This window comes from Camelus ferus, chromosome 31, assembly GCF_009834535.1.
Source record: "Camelus ferus isolate YT-003-E chromosome 31, BCGSAC_Cfer_1.0, whole genome shotgun sequence".
NCBI classification, from domain to species: Eukaryota; Metazoa; Chordata; class Mammalia; order Artiodactyla; family Camelidae; genus Camelus; species Camelus ferus.
This window is the reverse complement of record NC_045726.1, coordinates 3,794,538-3,811,519: the sequence shown is the minus strand read 5'-3', so window position 1 is coordinate 3,811,519 and position 16,982 is coordinate 3,794,538. Positions and strand designations below refer to the sequence as shown.

Here is a 16,982-nt window from a genome sequence, read left to right as displayed (position 1 = left end):
AAGCTTTGCTGAAACTCTTCCGGGAGTTCGGGGTTTTCTTGGGCGTGAGCCACCCCAGCCTCCTTGCTTGGCCTGCAATAAAACTTTCTCTGATCCAAACTCCAATGTTTCGGTTTGCTTGTCCTCACGGTGCAGTGGGCACACAAACTTGCCTTCCGTAACATTCATGTCTTCTCACTAAAACCTGTAAGACAATAGTAAAAACCCAAAAAGATACAAATTGGGAAAGAAGATGGTAGATGATTCTAGAACTGGACAAAATGGCTGGAACATGGTTAATAGAAAGCTGAGTGGTCTAATTAAACTAGAAAAGGTGAATCCCTGGCGGGGGGGGGGGCACGAGGAGCAGTGACCCCCTAGGGTCACGGAGAGGCTGGGACTGGAGGCACTGGCCCTGCCTGAAACTGACTGTAATTGGCAGCTCCGGGTGCTGCTGGGAGCACAGCAGGCGCCGAGACGGGAGCTCCCGACCCGCGGTTAGACCAGCTGGCCCTGCCCACGTCCAGACCACCCGCCAGCCCTGGGGAGCGTGGGAGGTCTGCTCTGGGGAGTGTATGAAGCAGCCTCCAGCACCAGGGGCATGGACGCAGAAGAGGAAAGGACGAGGCCCGGAAAGAATCTTCTGGGAGTGGGACCGGAGAAGGGAAGAGAGGCTTCCACTGTGTCTGGAGACAGTTCTAGAAAATAGGAATGCTTGATACATCTTGGTATTGTTGTGAGTGTCTGTTACACTAATAGCTGTAATTCTGGTGTTTAAGAACATCATAATCAAAAACGAAACAAAGACCTCTGTTGTGTCCTTAGGCAAAATGATTGTGGAGGACATTATAGGAGCCAAAATGTGTAACCTCTCTGTGATGTCACCTCAGTGAAAGAAAGAGCCGCTGAGATCAAGTGGGCAAGTGGTCATCAGAGCCACTCATGCGATGAAGGTGGGAACAGTGCCCTCCCCTCTCCCCCTTCCCCTCCCCTCCCCCTCTTTCCCCTCCCCTCCCCCTTCCCCCTCCCTCCCCCTTTTCCCTCCCCTCCCCCTTCCCCCTCCCTCTCCCTTTCCCTCCCCTCCCCTCCCTTACTCTCCCTTCCCCCTCCCCTCCCTCCCCTCCCCTCCCCCCTTTTCCCTCCCCTCCCCTCCCCCTCTTTCCCCCTCCCCTCCCCCTTTTCCCTCCCCTCCCCTCCCCCTCCCCTCTTTCCCCTCCTAGATGCCAACCACATGACCCAAGCCTCATCTCAATGTTTTAAAAGACTTTACTGTATTAATAGTAGATTGTGCAGGAACCACCAGGTACTTTCCCCTCTGCACCAGACTGCACCCAGGCAATAGCTTTCACGCACCCCGGCTCCATTTTCCAACCCCACCTGGAGTGTGTGCTGATGACATGCACACAAATGCTAATATTTTTCTCTTACTGAGACATTACCAGGAAGACCCACATTCCTGCAGCTTCTGGGAAGAGGAGAGATGGGGCTGCAATCTGGCAGGTGTCCACTGCACAGAGTAACAGCCGTCGTAACGCATTGTTGATGAATTAGACTCACGCTTTCTTGAGGTAGTGGGGACATTCCCAGACAAATGAAAATACATTTCCTCTCTTTCCAGGGAGTACAGCCAAGTTGTAATATGTTTAATGTTACTTTGTCACCGGAGAAAAGTCACACCTTTTTATAGAAATAAAGTCAAAAGCTGCAGGTGTAAGAACTCTCACAGGGACAGTGATTGGCAGGTCTGATTGGAACAATACTGAGTCTCTTTTAAGGAAAGGAATTTGTTTCTCAGATTCTTATAATATTTGTTAAACAACATGGTGTGCTGGGTGCTCATATTATTCAAGGAAAGTCACATTTCTTTGCCTTTTCGAATAAAATTGTATCTACCTTTGAGGCGTCTCAGGACCACAAGCCATCTTTTTTTCTTCTTACAGCTTCATCCCTTCCTCGGTGTTACACCTGGATTCAGGAACCAGGTGCTCCAGGGACTGTGGGTGAGGCTCCCCTCTACTCCACAGACTAGTGTGCTCACACCCAGACTCGTGGTGAGATTTGCCCCATGGCTCCACCCCTCTCCCTCAGTTCCCCGGCCCGCGAGGCTTCATGCTCAGCGTCCAGGCGTCTATAGCCCGCTCCGATGCGCCCCTGTTCCACTCTGCACAAGCATCCTGGTCCATCACAGCGCCCCACCCCTCTGCCCTTCCAGGCTCTGAGCACCCTGCTCTCTCCTGGGCTGGACCCGCATCTTCCCCAGGAGCACCAGCCCCGTCTCCCTGCAGATAACCCAACAGCGTTGTTCCAGTCATTTCAAAAGTAGGTTTTATAGAATTTAAGCAAAATAAGTTTGACATTTCTTTACAAAGAATAACATGGGTATCAAGCTGACTAAAGAAAGAAAAGTACAAATTGGTGTTTGGAATAATATGAAATCCAGAAAAGTTATTAGTAAATAGAAGTCAATATTTAAAAGAAGAATATTGTATATTAAAAGAGGACTACACCATGGACAATAGTGTTTTATCCAAGTCAGAAAGGTTGGTTTACTTAACACCCAAAGATCTAATATTTAATTCTCCATATTGATAAGTCAAAAGAAAAAAGCTGTGTGGCCGTCTCTACAGATTATTAATCAGTCTTTGGACAAAATTTAACATCCACTCTCAGTTAAAATAGACCTCAGTGGGATGGGAAGAGAAGGGCTCTGCGTAACATGGTACATGAAGCCTATTGAAGTGTGCGCACTGTAGCAGCACAGAGGGCGACAAGGTAAAGCCGCAAGGAGATCTGACAGTAAAACGCACGTCTTAACCTCCTCGGAAGGAAAGGAGGGAATGGAGCAAGGGGACCCGTGGGAAGCTGGGGGAGGAACTGACTTTGTAACATAAACAACACTCCATAAAAATGTTCTGCAAATGTTACATAACCTCAATTAAACAGGGTTTAATTTTTTTTAAGTGGCACTAGAAGAACTGATGGGTTTGTCTAGAGGAATTAGCACGGTGAAATGTCCGGGAAGACTGGGAGAAAAGGGACAGTGCTGGGGGCAGAGCAGCCCTTCCAGGCAGCGGGAGTGCCCGCCTGCGCGGCAAGGATGAAGGTAGGGACGGGTGAGGGAGTGAAGGGCGTGGCAGGTCGCGTTCCTGAGTGGGGAGAACCTTACTCCTTCAGTAACGATATCGGCTCCGGGGCCCTGGTCAGTCCGGGACCCGGTCCTCATCACTTGTGAAGAGCTGGGTTCCCACATCACCTCCTGCAGCAAAAGGAAAGATCATGACGTTCACACAGATTGGACAAATAAAGGATGCAGAGTGAGTGAGGAAGGCCACATCGGGGACAGGATGAGGATAAAACGGTGCAGGCAGCATCACACGGGTGAGGGCACCCCAGCATCTACACCGCTGCCTGTCACTTCTCTCTCTCTTCTGTACATGAACAGAACGTCTTTAAGTTCTCCTGGAGGGAGACAGGGGTCCCCCTCTGACCGGGTGCGAGCAGGATTGGGTGAGACCTGACTCCAACGTGGTCACTTTTAAACGTGCCGTTACTTTTACAAATGACATCAGAGATTATTGTGGGTATGACTGTTCTTACTACCCAGGCTTCACCGCATTAATAAGTTTTAAAAATGTATCTCCTAATACACCAAGGAGTGAAATAGAAGAGATACTCCAAATATACCACTAAGTGAAACAAGCACATTGTGGCCTAGTGACTCTACCCGGAAGGTCAGATTAAAGGACACTCTCAATTCCTTGTTTTCCTTTTTATAGTTGGAATTTGTATGTGCTGGCATGACACCGACCATCAGAAAAAATGAAGACAAGTTAACCACAGCGGGGAGGGCACAGCTCAGTGGCAGAGCAGGTGCTCAGCATGCACGAGGTCCTGGGCTTAATCCCCGGTGCCTCCATTAAAAACAATAAATAAATAAGTAAGTAAATATACAAACACCCCGCCCCCCAAAAAAGTTAACCCCGCAATGTACCAAAAGCCATTTTAGCTTTTTAAAATCCTCTCTTGACCTGATGAATCTGTTAGAGAGGTTGTTTGGATAAAAGATAGTGAAAAAATTAATTCAGGAAATTCTGAATTCAGTAGGTTTCAATTCAGAGAATTAAAAATAAGCCTCAGTGATTTACACACCTGAAACAAGAGGCCCTCTCCTGCGGGGCAGCCCTGGCCCACTATTTGCTGTCATCCGATTCGTTCACAAAAGTGGGCCGGGTTCTGCATTTATAAACCGTCCTCTCCTGGCTGACTTCGAAATGGCACATCCTCTGACCCACTCAATCCCAGGTCAGCTCCGAGGACATCCTCTCAGTTACAGGAAGAGCGTTACGTAAGAACACGTTCAGTTCCACACCGATTATCATAGCAGAAAACCAAAGTGACTGAAAAATGGCTTACGGACTGGCTTAGTAAACTCGTGGGATTCAGAAGTGGCCCTAGAAGCTGCTTTGTTGGTGTTTCTATCAGCACCGAGAAAAGGGAAACAGGCAGGCAGCCACCAGCTTTACAGCTTGACTGTGACTGAAATGAAACTTAGGAATCTCTGCATGATGGTTTCAATTGAATTGGCTGGATATTTTTTTGAAATGCAAAGACTTCACTAAACTGTATGAGGCCATTTGGTTTTTTTCCCTCCATTAGAAGGGAGAGGCCAGTCCACCAACGTAATTCGATATTTAGAAATGGCTTTGAGACGTATGTGGCCTAAATTAAAACTGACAGCCTCTGTTTCTCTTAAAGGCTTCATTTTCTCCTCCTCCTGGAGACACTTGGCGAGGTGACATCACCCGTGCACTTGCACGTGGAGGGTTTGCTCCGGGACAAGTGGGGACAGCGGCCCCACGGCCCCAGAGGACCCTCCCCCCCACCAGGACGGATGCAGGGACACTCCCAGGAGAGCAGAGAGGAGGGAGGAGTGTGATGAATGGGGAAATCAGCTGTCGGATCAAAGAGGGATTTAGACGCTGAAAAAAGGCCCCCGTGGGAGACTGTGGCTCTGCCGCAGGAACCCTGAGGTCTGCCCCGCGCCAGCCTTGCTATTTGCTCAGCAGTATTGCTATTTTGGGAAGGAATTTCTACCGAGCTGGCAGATTTTCAGCCCTGAGGTTTCCTCTGATCAGCAGGTGCTGGAACAGCCTGTGGCAGAAATATCACAGAGCCGGGTGCTGATCCGACCCCTGTAACCCGGACCGGAGCTTCGCTGGACGTGCGGTTTCTTATCAAGCAGACTTGAGAAAAGCTAAGCAGACAGACTCCTCACAGCACAGATGGGTAATCACTGTCCATCCATAAAGCATATGCCTGTGTCAACACCACGTTTACTTACAATCTATAAATTGAATCTTTTACGCATGATCACACAATCGAAACCTAAAAGAGTCTGATTCAGAATGACCTTTTCAAAGAAAGGTTGCTGACATCACTGCCCTAAAAGGTATTATGCTATCTTCCCCTGATTTCTTCTCACCAGAAAATTGTCAAAAGCCATCAGAGTCCTGGCCGTGTTGGTGTTCGAGGGAACAGGCACCTGTAGAGAGTTAGGTGGTCAAACACTAGAGGAGGGCGTTTGTTACCCCATTTTGATACTGAATTTCACTCTTTGGTTTAAAAAAAAATTATCCAAAATGAAAAAAAATGTGTATATGAATGACTCAGATTTTCAATCAAAATAAGAAAATTAAGGCAAAATGTTCAATGTGCTGTGCCTTCCTGTCATGTTCCTTCCCCCTCCTCCTCCCCCTCCTCCCCTTCCCCTCATCTTCCTCATCCCCTTCCCCTCCCCCTCCTCAGTCTCTTCCCCCTCCTCCCTTTCTCCCCCCCCCATCAGTATCGTCCTCATCTTCATCCTCATGCTCATCGTCATCCCTGCACCCTGCTGCTTTGTACTTGGCCTCTTTACAAAAACCAGTCTGTTTACTGCTCGGACAGCTCCGTGAGATAGGCCACATTGTCCCGATTTCGCAGATGAAGTGCTGAGGCTAGTTCACTAACGTACCCACTATCTTGGAGCTAATCTGTGGTGGAATTCGTATGAGAGAGGTCATCTGAATCAAAATACTTGCGTGTCACCGTGGAGCTATGGCGTTTGGGAGATCTAAAAGGAGATGAAATCTGAACAGGCAGACCTAACAGGAGAGGAATGAAGAAATGTTAATGGAGCTTAAACCGGGGAGTGACCTAAGCAGGCTGATACGGCAGGGAATCACTCTGGCGGCAGAGTGGACGAAGGCGGGGAGAGAACAGGCCACAAACCAGACGACAGCACGGGAAGCCCATTCCCGGCAGGGGACGAGGCGACCAGGACGGAGTGCAGCATCGGCTGTGCACGAGCTGGCACCCACTGGGGCGGAGGGACCCAGGCCCCAACAGTGGCTGCCAGGTTCCTGACACGAGCAGCTGGAGGTACATGTCGGCCCCGTGAACCCCAACTAGGAATGTAAGAAGAAAAGCGGACTCGGAGGAGAAGAGTGTAGCTGAAATCCAGGAAGGAGAGGCCCTTCCCAAAGAAGAGACGGCATAAATGTCAAATATTGCCAAGAGGTGGATCAGTCAAGAGCCAAACACTGCGGACCCACTGTTTGCCCTTGGCGGCCAGCAGAGCGTCACTGGTGACGTCTGGCAGACGGGCTGCAGCGCAGACTCTGGTCTAGAGGCGGACCTGCTTGGGCATCTCTAGGAGTTTCCGGGGGAGGAGATGGAGGTGATGTGTGTGGCCCTGCAGGATTCCGTTCTGAAAGAAAAGACATGAATAGGGCAGGGGCTCATTCTCACCTTCGTTCTAAAGACGGAAGTGACTTGATTATTTTGATGGCATCGATGGTGAATGTCAGGTGTACTGGATTCTTGGCTCTGCTGTAACAAATTACCACAAACACATTGGCTTAAACCACACAAATTTGTTCTTTTAGAATTCTGGAAGTCAAACGTCTAAAATCAAGGCGCTGGCGGGGCTGTGTTACATCTGGCGGCTTCACTGGGGAAGCTCGGTTTCCCCGTCTTTTCCAGCTTGTAGAAGTGCCTGCTTCACCTGTCTTGAGGTCGCGCCTCCATCTATAAGCCAAACACACAGTGTCTTCTCTCCCCTCTGACCCACTGCCTCTCCTTTATAAGAATTCTTGTGATTACATGGGGCTGCCTGGGTAACCCAGAATAATCTCCCATCTCAAAATCCTCAATCATTTATGCAAATTTCTTTTGGCTATATAAGGTGATATTTACAGGTTCTGGCGATTAGGACGTGGACATCATTGGGGGTGTTCCCTTGTCTGCCAGAGTCCACTCTCTGCCCCCAGAGACTCACATCTAATTCATATGCAAAATGTAGTCACCCCATTCCAAAGAGTCCCAAAGCCTCAGCCTGCTACTGGGTCACCTCAAGTCCAAAATTTCATCTGAATCTTATCAGCTCAAAAGATCCAAATCCCATCACCTAAATTATTTACGGCAGGTCTGGTGAGACTGCATATGAACCATCCTGAGACAGAATTTCTCTCCATCAGTGTGCCTTGGAAGAGAGAAAGCAAGTTATCTGCTCCTGAAATACAACAGTGGGACAGGGGTAGGGTACCAGTTATAAACATCCCTGTTCAAAAAGGAAGAAAATGGAAGGAAAAAAATCCATCACTGGTTGGCCTCAACACATTTCAAAATCCAGTAAGGCAAACCCCATTAGATTCAAGGCTCAGAGCAACCCTCTGTGGCTCGGCTCGGCTCAGCTCTGCCCTTGGAGACACCCTTCCTTTTTCATGAAACATGGCACAAGCTTGAGCTGAGTAGTTTCCTGCAGACTGTCTTCTGCCTGCAGGGTTTTGGGAGTCCTACAGCTTCTTTCAGTTCTCTTTGCCCCTTTCAGTCCAAGCTGGCGGTGTTTCTGCTGACATAACATCCTTAGGTCACTTGTGGACCTCCTGTACCGTCACAGGGATTCACGCCATTGAGCACGTCTCTCCTGGAAAATCCCATTTACACCCTGACTTTTACTGAGAAGGCTGAAGGGATCCAGGGGCCACATGGCTAATCTCTTCACAAGCACAGACATCAGCCCAAGCGTTACATCTTTAGGGAAGCCCTCTTGATCTCTGTACCATTTGTCCTACTTATGATTTGAATTTTTTTGTATAATTATTTGATTAAGGTCTGTCTTGTCCACTAGATTGCTTGGCCCATGAAGTTTGTGACCATAGGTATTTTTGTTCATTCTCTTTGTCATAGGAATAAATGCATTTCTTATTTTTCTTCTTTTATTCCAAGGATGTCATTTACATCAAGTATAGTCATCTTAGAGGTGCCAAAATAAAAGATATTAGCCATATTTAATAATTGTCTCTTCTATTCTAAGGCCCAAGTAGTAGCAACAATGGGGAGTTTTTAATCTTTGACATTTATAGTTTATGAACCACAGTCTAGTAATATACTCAGATTCAACAGTATTAAAAATAATTGGATTGCCATCTCTCCTTTCCCTAATGATAACTAAATTACGTGTTTATTAAAAAAAAGTATTGGTGGTTCAAAATAAATCTTTTTTTAGGATTAGAGGATCATGCAGTATTTTTCAGGAAAATGGCCAAGTTAATTTTGAGTGAAATGCCAAAAGCTAGATAAGTACTTTTGAAATAAAAGATAAAGAGCTGTGAAATTTTCTGCTGTGTGTCCCCACATCTATGAAGTGACATCCATGTAAATGGTCACTCAGCACACTTATCTGGAGCAACTTGATGACTGTGGGAAAAATATTTTCTCTATAGTTGTCAACAGGTGTCACTGACGAGATTGTTTCCTAAACCAATCAGATTTCTGAAGCATGGAGATGTATTTATTACATATGTTTGTATCCAGAATAATAGCCTGAGAATCAGGTATTCTCAAGTTCGAATCCTGGCTCTGCCATTTAGCACGGGATGTGCTGCTTTGCCTCTCCGAGCCCAGCTTTCCTTGTAAAATAGTAAATGCACTAGCTTCTTAGGAAGGACAGTTGTGATGCCAAAATGAGATTTTGTGTGAAAGTCACAGCAGACTGCCTGGTGTGAAATGAGTACTCAACATGGATTAAAGACTTACATGTAAGACACGAAACCATAAAACTCCCAGAAGCAAACAAAGACAGTGTGTTCTTTGATGTGGATTTTAGCAATGTGTTTTTGGAGATGTCTCCTCAGGCAAAGAAAACAAAAGCAAAAATAAACGAGTGGGACCACCTCAAACTAAAAGGCTTTTGCACATCAAAGGAAACTATCAGGAAAACAAAAAGACAATCTACTGAATGGGAGAAGATTTCTGCAAATAATGTATCTGATAAGGGATTAATATCCAAAGTATATGAAGAACTCACACAACTCAATACCAACCCCTCCCCCAAACAATCCAATTTAAAATATGGGCAGAGTAACTAAATAGACATTTTCCCAAAGAAGACATACAGATGGCCAACAGGCACATGAAAAGATGCTCAACATCACTGATCATTAGGAAAATGCAAACCAAAACAACAGTGAGTTATCACCTCCCGCCTGTGAGGATGGCCGTCATCAAAAAGCCCAGTGATGACAAGTGTGGGCCAGGCTGTGGATAAAAGGGACCCCTCATGCACTGTTAGTAAATTGATACAGCCACTGTGGAAAACAGTATGGGTATCCTTAAAAAAATTAAAAATAGGAAAAACAGAACTAGTATAAGATCCAGCAATTGCACTTCTGGGTATTTATTTAAAGAAAACAAAAATTTGAAAAGATATATGCATGCCTATGTTCACTGCAGTATTATTTTCAGTAGCCAAGATACGGAAGCAATATAAGGGTTGACAAATAAACGGACAAAGAATATATGGTGTATATATATGTGTGTGTGTGTGTGTGTATGTATGTGTACATCTCATGGCTGAGTAATGTGCATTATGTATGAATAATGGAATATTACTCAGCCATAAAAGTAATGAAATATTTGGTGACAGATGGTAACTGGACTTATTATGGGCATCATTTTGTAATGTATAAAAATATTGAATTACTGTGTTGTACACACAAAACTAATGTCATATTGTAAGTCAATTGTACTTCAAAAAAACCTTCCCAAAACACAGACCAAAAAGTTTCATTACCTTCTCTAATTTAATGAGAAAAAATTCCAACATAAATTAAAAGAAAACATGACCTACTCCCATCATATTAAGAGTCACTTATCTTTTCGTTTTGTTTTTATTTTCTCTTTTTAAATAGAATAAGGAGTCAGAAAACTGGAAGAGGAGTGGGGACCCTGAACACAGGACTGCTCCCAGGTCAGTTGAGAGCAGAGGGCGCAGGTGAGGCCACTTGGCTTTGATTACATGTGAAAGGGGAGCCCACTGTCCAACAACAACAGTAATGAAAGGCAAGGGACTTATAACTGAAAAAATGCACTAATGATCTATGAGTAAATCTTGTTTTCTTTTAAATTTCAGATTTTAAAATAAATTCTGAGGTGGAAGACATTCAATATTTCATCAAAAGTTATCTTTTATGACTGTATAAAGATGTGGTGTATTTATACAATGGAATACTACTCAGCCATAAAAAGAATAAAATAATGCCATTTGCAGCAACATGGATGGACCTGGAGATTATCATTCTAAGCGAATTAAATTAGAGAAAGACAAATACCATATGATATTGCTTAAACGTGGCACCTAAAAAGAAAAAAGACACACGTGAAGTTACTTACAAAACAGAAACAGACTCACAGACATAAAGAACAAACCTATGGTTACCAGAGGGGAAAGGAGGTGTGAAGGGATAAATTGGGAATTTGAGATTTGCAGATACTAACTACTATATATAAAATAGATAAACAACAAGTTTCTACTGTACAGCACAGGGGACTATATTCAATATCTTGTAGCAACCTATAATGAAAAAGAATATGGAAAGGAACAGATGTGTACATGTATGATGGAGTCATTGTGCTGTCCACCAGAAATTGACTCGACACTGTGAACTGACTAGACTGCAACAAAACAAACACAATGTAAACAAGGTTATCTTTTAATGTAATTCATATTTTTTACTTAGTTGCAACAAATCTTTGCCCTTTTGGAATTAACCCCGCATTTTTTTTTTGTCTGAGTTTGAAAACCACCTTCCAAATGCACAGTATAGCAATAAAAATCAATTAAAACTCACTGTATTTTGAGGTACAGCCTTCATGACAGCTGGAGCCATGCATATGGTTGTCATGGTTTTAGATTAGTTATTTGCTTTAGTTTTATCTCTTACTAAAAATTTTCTCAGGTTTTTAAAGAACTTTAGAGTTTATGCTCATGTTGGGAGAAGGTACTGCTCTTTGTAAATCTTTATTTTGTCTGAGAAATACTAGACTCAGCCTCTTAAAAAGGCAGCATTAATACCCTGCTTGGTGTCTCCTTAAGAATTACCCTTTTTTAAGTTGAGGGCTTTATTTCCTGTAAAATTACTTCCTGACACATTGACTATAGCCACTTCCCTGGAAGAAGTTATCTTAGTCATCACCCTTTGGACTGTTGGTCTATGAATGAACATTAAATGGCATTATGTGTTGATAATCATTGAGGCTGGGGGCTGAGTATACGGGCGGAGGTCATACTATTTTCTGTATTTTTGAAAACTTAATAATCCAAAACAACCCATTATATTCTTAAACAAAAATTAATTTGGCAAAGAGAAAATATGCATCTTTGTCAGAGCTTAAACAGCATTGTCCCACAGACACACAGAAGTGGTTTTACTTAGTGTACTTTGTAACACATATAGAATTTAAACATCTCATTTTTTTTTGGTAGTTGGAAAACCAAATTATTCAAAGCCACAATTTTAGAGGAATCTACACAGCTAAGATTTAATCTATTACACACTAATTAGAAATACTGGGATGCCCTGTCTCTTAGTTTAAAAAGCCTATGGCACAGTAGTTCAGAACCTGGGCTCCAGGGTTGGCTGCAAATCTAGATTTTCCCTTTGTGACTCTGGCTCCAGCCAAGACATTTGAAGAGTCAGTTCTCTTATGTGGTCGTAACCGTTTGCTTTCTCAGAGGGTTTTTGTGAAAAGTAAACGCGATCACAGCTGCAATGGAGCTGGACTGCACTCAGCATAGAGTAAGACTTTGATAAATGTGATCCGTTATTAGCTGTTTCTTCATAATGTCCCAGCTCTGTGTGCCGAAAGCAGGCAGTTAGCACACGTTAGACACTCCATACGTACCAGCTGATTCAATGAGTAACTGTGAATTTTCAATCAACAGCGAAAGTGCAACTCAGCTGAGTCTAAACACAGGAAAGCACTGAGAAGCAAGAAGCACAAAAACTCACTGTGTTTCTCCTCTCCTGTCCGCGGTACCTTGAGCCTCCTGTGTTGTTTGCTTCCTTAGAAGGATGGTGCTGCCTTTTATCTCCCCACTGGGGAAGGTGGGGAAGCACCAAGTTTGAGGCGTCTTAAATTTGAGATGTCTGCTATGCACCCAAGTGGAAATGCTGGTCGGCAATCGGATACGTGTCCGGAGTTCTAGTAACTTCAGAGACATTAACACTGCCTCCCAAGGTCTGCGTGATCGGCTGGGTAGACAGTGTGTCCATTTCTCCTCCATCCCCACACGGTGAAACACATCACCAAGAGCAAAGCAAATGCCCAGTGAAAACACGCCGATAGACTGCAAAGTTGACACCCCTCCCCCACGAATACTAACTCCTTGAACCCACTGCAGTCACTTTTTTTTTTAACTGAATTTTTATTTTTTTAGCCCATATCCAGGCAGAGACTGCATACAAGTTCTACCCTGAGTATGTGTGTGCGCGTGAGTGCACATGTGTTGGGGGGTGTGTGTGCACATTCAAGTATGGATGCTTATTTTATTAAAGAGAAAATCCATGTTCATCAATGGATTCTTAAAGGGTCCTATGAGTCAAAAATAATTTTTAAAATTCAGGATTCCTCCAGCCTGGATGACAGGAAAACATGACAGGAATGTTTTCTTTCTTTCTTTTGTTAAATTTTTTATTGAAGTCTAGTCGATTTACAATGCTAATTTCAGATGTACAGCAAAGCAATTCAGTTACATATACATAGATATTTTCTTTTTGGATTCTTTTCCATTATAGGTTATGACAAGAAGGGGACTATAGTTCCCTGTGCTGTGCAGTAGATCCTTGTTGTTTATCTGTTTTAAACACCGTGATGTGTACCTGCTAGCCCCCAGCCATGCTCTGTTAAAAAGGCAGTTTGATACAGTGGAGCCGTCACCAGTGTTCAGGCAGCCCTCCCAGCAGAATCCGAGTGACTCCAGTTACGTTACCACCGTCTCAGGGTCTCCACAACCGAAGGGACAGAGGAGGTGGCAACACCCTCTGAGAACCTGCTACAGAGGAAAGAGCCAGCGGCACAGGAAGAGCCCGGAGCACGGGGACCAGTGGTCCCCGCACGTTCCTCCCCTTTCTGTGGCTCCCTCCCTTCCTCTGCTGGTCGCAGGGTTAGGCAGGTTAAGTGCTAAGCGGAACATCTGTGCCTTGTTCTCTGAGAAAAACATTTATTATTCGTTAGTGTCATTTCTTTTCAGCTTAATGGGGTCCACGCAATATTTCTCGTAGGGCCGGGTTAGTGGTGGTGAATTCCTTCAGCTCTTGCTGGGTCTCCCCTTCAGTGCTGAGGGACAACCTGCTGGCAGAGGCTTCTTCGCTGGAGGGTTTCTTCTCTCCGCGTTTTGAATGTGTCATACACTCTCTTCTGGCCTGGAAGTGTTCTAATGAAAGCTTCGCTGATAGTCTTACGGGGGTTCCCTGGTCTGAACAAGTTGTTCTTCCCTTGCTGCATTTAGGATTCTCTCTTTATCGTTAACTTTTACCATCTTAATTACCATGTGTCTTGACATGGTCTCTCTGGATTCATCTTATTCGGAACTCTCTGGGCTTCCTGGACCTGGATGTCTGTTTCCTTCCCTGGATTAGGGAAGCTGTCATTCACTAATTCCTCTAATAATTTTTCCCGGCCCTTTAAAAAAAAATCTCTTCTGCTGCTGGAACCCCCGTAATGCAGATACCATCCTGCTCAATGTTGTCTCAGAGGCCCCTGAAGTTGTCTTCACTTTTTACAATTTCTTTTTCATTTCTTTTTGCTCCTCTGTCTGGGTGAGCTCCATTGCTTTGTCTTCCAGCTCACTGGTCTGTCCTTCTCCCTCATTCAGTCTGCTGTTGAACCTCTAAGAGGCGTTTTTCAGTTCAGCACGTAACCATTGTTTAGTGTTCTCTTATGTTTTCTGTCTCTTTGTTGACGCTCCCCCTGTGTTCATCCACCCTTCCCCTGAGCTCTCCGAGCACCTGCATGACTGTTACTTTGAGCCCTTTATGAGTTAGGGTGCTTATCTCCATTTCATTCAGTTCTTCTGAGGTTTTTGTCTTGTTCTCTTGATTGGAACGTATTCCCGGGTCTTCTCATTTTGCCTGATTCTCTGTCTGTTTCTACATACTACGTAGATCAGCTATCCCTCCCCATCTTGAAGGAGAGGCCTTTTGGGGGAGATTCCCTGTGGGTTCACAAGCACAGCCCCACCTGAAGACCAGCGCCAGGCGCTCTGGGGCGCAGCTATGCGGGGCTGTGTGGTGGGCAGGGCTGGCCCTGGACCAGCTGCGGCAGCTGCTGGCTCTGGTGAGCATGGGATCGTTTTTAACAGGTGGCTTTGACCCAGTTTTGAGGCACCATCTAGAAGCTGCTCGTTTCCCTTCCTAGTGCATTCCCTTAAGCCCACACCCCAACTACCTCCCATGTGGGGCTCTCGCACTCCAGGCCACTGTACACCTGCCCTAACTGCCCGGGGCCAGGTCCCGGACAACCAGGAGCTGCCCTGTGCCCCAGAGCCTATCAAACTGAATCAGATCAGCCGTTCCCAGGCCTGCCTACCCTGCCACCCCGCTTCCTTTGACAGAAACCGCAGTAAAGGTGTGTCCACCGCTGTTCCTCTCTTGCGGTGCGTTGACCGACCCTGGGCCTCCTCTCCCCTGGGGGCTGGGCTCACAAAGCTGTCAGACTCCTTCCTGTCTCTGCTCTTGAACTGCTTCTGGCCTCACCATGCCTCACCTGAGGTGACTTGTCTGACCTAAGTCAAAACCGACAGCCTCTGTTTCTCTTAAAGTCTGTGTTTTCTCCACCTCCCGGAGACATTCGGTGAGGGGACATCACACGTGCACATGCACGTGGAGGGTTTGCTCCAGGACAAGCGGGGACAGCAGCCCCCCAGCCCCAGAGCCCCCCCCCCCCCCAGGGCAATGCGGGAACAATCCTGGGAGAGCAGAGAGGAGGGAGGAGTGTGACGCAGGGGGAAACCGGCTGTCGGAGCAAAGAGGGATTTAGACGCTGAAAAAAGGCCACCGTGGGAGACAGTTGCTCTGCCGCAGGAACCCTGAGGTCTGCCCCGCGCCAGCCTCGCTATTTGCTCAGCACTATTTTGGGAAGGAATTCGTACAGAACTGGCTTATCTTCAGCCCTGAGGTTTCCTCTGATTGACTGAACAGCAGGTGCTGGAACAGCCTGTGGCAGAAATATCACAGAGCCGGGTGCTCATCTTAATTTTATATCTGAGTCTGTGATTTTTGCTTGAATGTTTTATTTGTTTCTGCATGATAAAGAGGTAAGCACATTTTCCATAGGTACACATATGAATTTATTAATCCCACGTTTATCTGTGATTTGTAAATTTAATATTGAGGTTACGATTACATAATTGAAACAAAAACAAATTTAGTAGAGAACTCTATAATAAAAGGTGTTGGCATTGTAATTTTAAGAAAGCATGCAGCTGTCTTGGCTTTTTAAAAAATCTATTATATCTGAAAAAAGTAAGAAGTCTTGAAATTCCTTACAATGCCACATGTTAGGTGAGCTCCTGAACCAACCATCACATCCTAATCAGAGGAAAAGTAACAAAACATGAAAGTATCAAATTAAATTGTTGCACTTTTTTTTTTTTTTAACAGAGGTACTGGGGATAGAACCCCAACCTCTTTCATGCTAAGCACACACTACCACTGAGCTATAGCCTCCCCCTAAATTGTTACACTCTTGACAAATAACTTTCAGGAATTTAACCATAAGGCCTAATGAACGAAGGTCTGGTTATCCTCACTTCTTCTCTAGGTACCAACCCACTTTGGTGTGTTCTCAACTGGAGGAGAGTGAACAGCCCCCACGGTGGATTCCAGCCCCTCCACACCGTGGTACCCAGCGCTCCACCACCAGCGCGTTCGGAAGTCATTGTTACAGAAATGGCACATCTGTTCTGTGTGGCCTAGGTGTGCCTTTGTCTCTGGAGGGACTCCACGTGCCTCTGCCAGGATCCCCAGGGGACACACACTCTGCAGGGGAGGTCTCAACCCCCATCCCCCCACCTTCCTCCAGAGCCCAGGGGTGACGCTGCACAGGTAACATCGTCTTCTGAGCAGCTCCATGTGTTCACGTAAGTGCTTGTTCTGGACACATGGATGCTGGCAATGTGCCTGGTCCAGAGGAGGCCGTTGCCCCACAGACAGTGTGGTCCCTAACCCCGACGCAGGGTGAAATCCCCAAGGATTGTTGGGTGAACTGAGGACCGCTCCACTGCTGACAACGTCAAGACCTAGCTGTTGTTCCCACAGCGTCCAAACTATTGATGCAAGTCTGACAGCTTTTAGTTCTCTTTGGGTTCTGGAGACAACATATTCTGCATTTACTGAGGCTTGTGTTGAAATCCAAACTGCACACATCAACAGGCAGAAATTAACTGAAAATAACATCAACTAAAGTCAGAAATAAAAGTGAAAATGTTGCACTTTCAATTTGGAAAAAAAAAAAAAAAAGATATTTCTTGGCTCATGAAAGTTCCAAACACAGTTGACACAGGACAGTCATCAGCTGCTCACTGCAGAAATGCCACGTTCGTCTGTTCTTAACTGTTTTCGTTTTTCTTTTTGCATGAAGGTGGAGTGGAGACCCTGCACCTCAGGGTAGAAATTCAAGTTCCA

The 16,982-nt window shown here is 45.5% G+C and overlaps 1 long non-coding RNA gene across 1 annotated transcript; it reads right to left on the bottom strand.

Moving 5' to 3' along the window:
- Positions 1-2,345: 2,345 nt before the first annotated feature.
- On the bottom strand, positions 2,346-6,121 carry LOC116660744. Its single transcript, XR_004316345.1, has 3 exons — positions 5,990-6,121; positions 5,462-5,521; positions 2,346-3,235 (listed from the first exon to the last, which is right to left on the bottom strand). It is a non-coding gene; the product is annotated as an uncharacterized LOC116660744 (long non-coding RNA).
- Between the last annotated feature and the right edge of the window lie 10,861 nt (positions 6,122-16,982).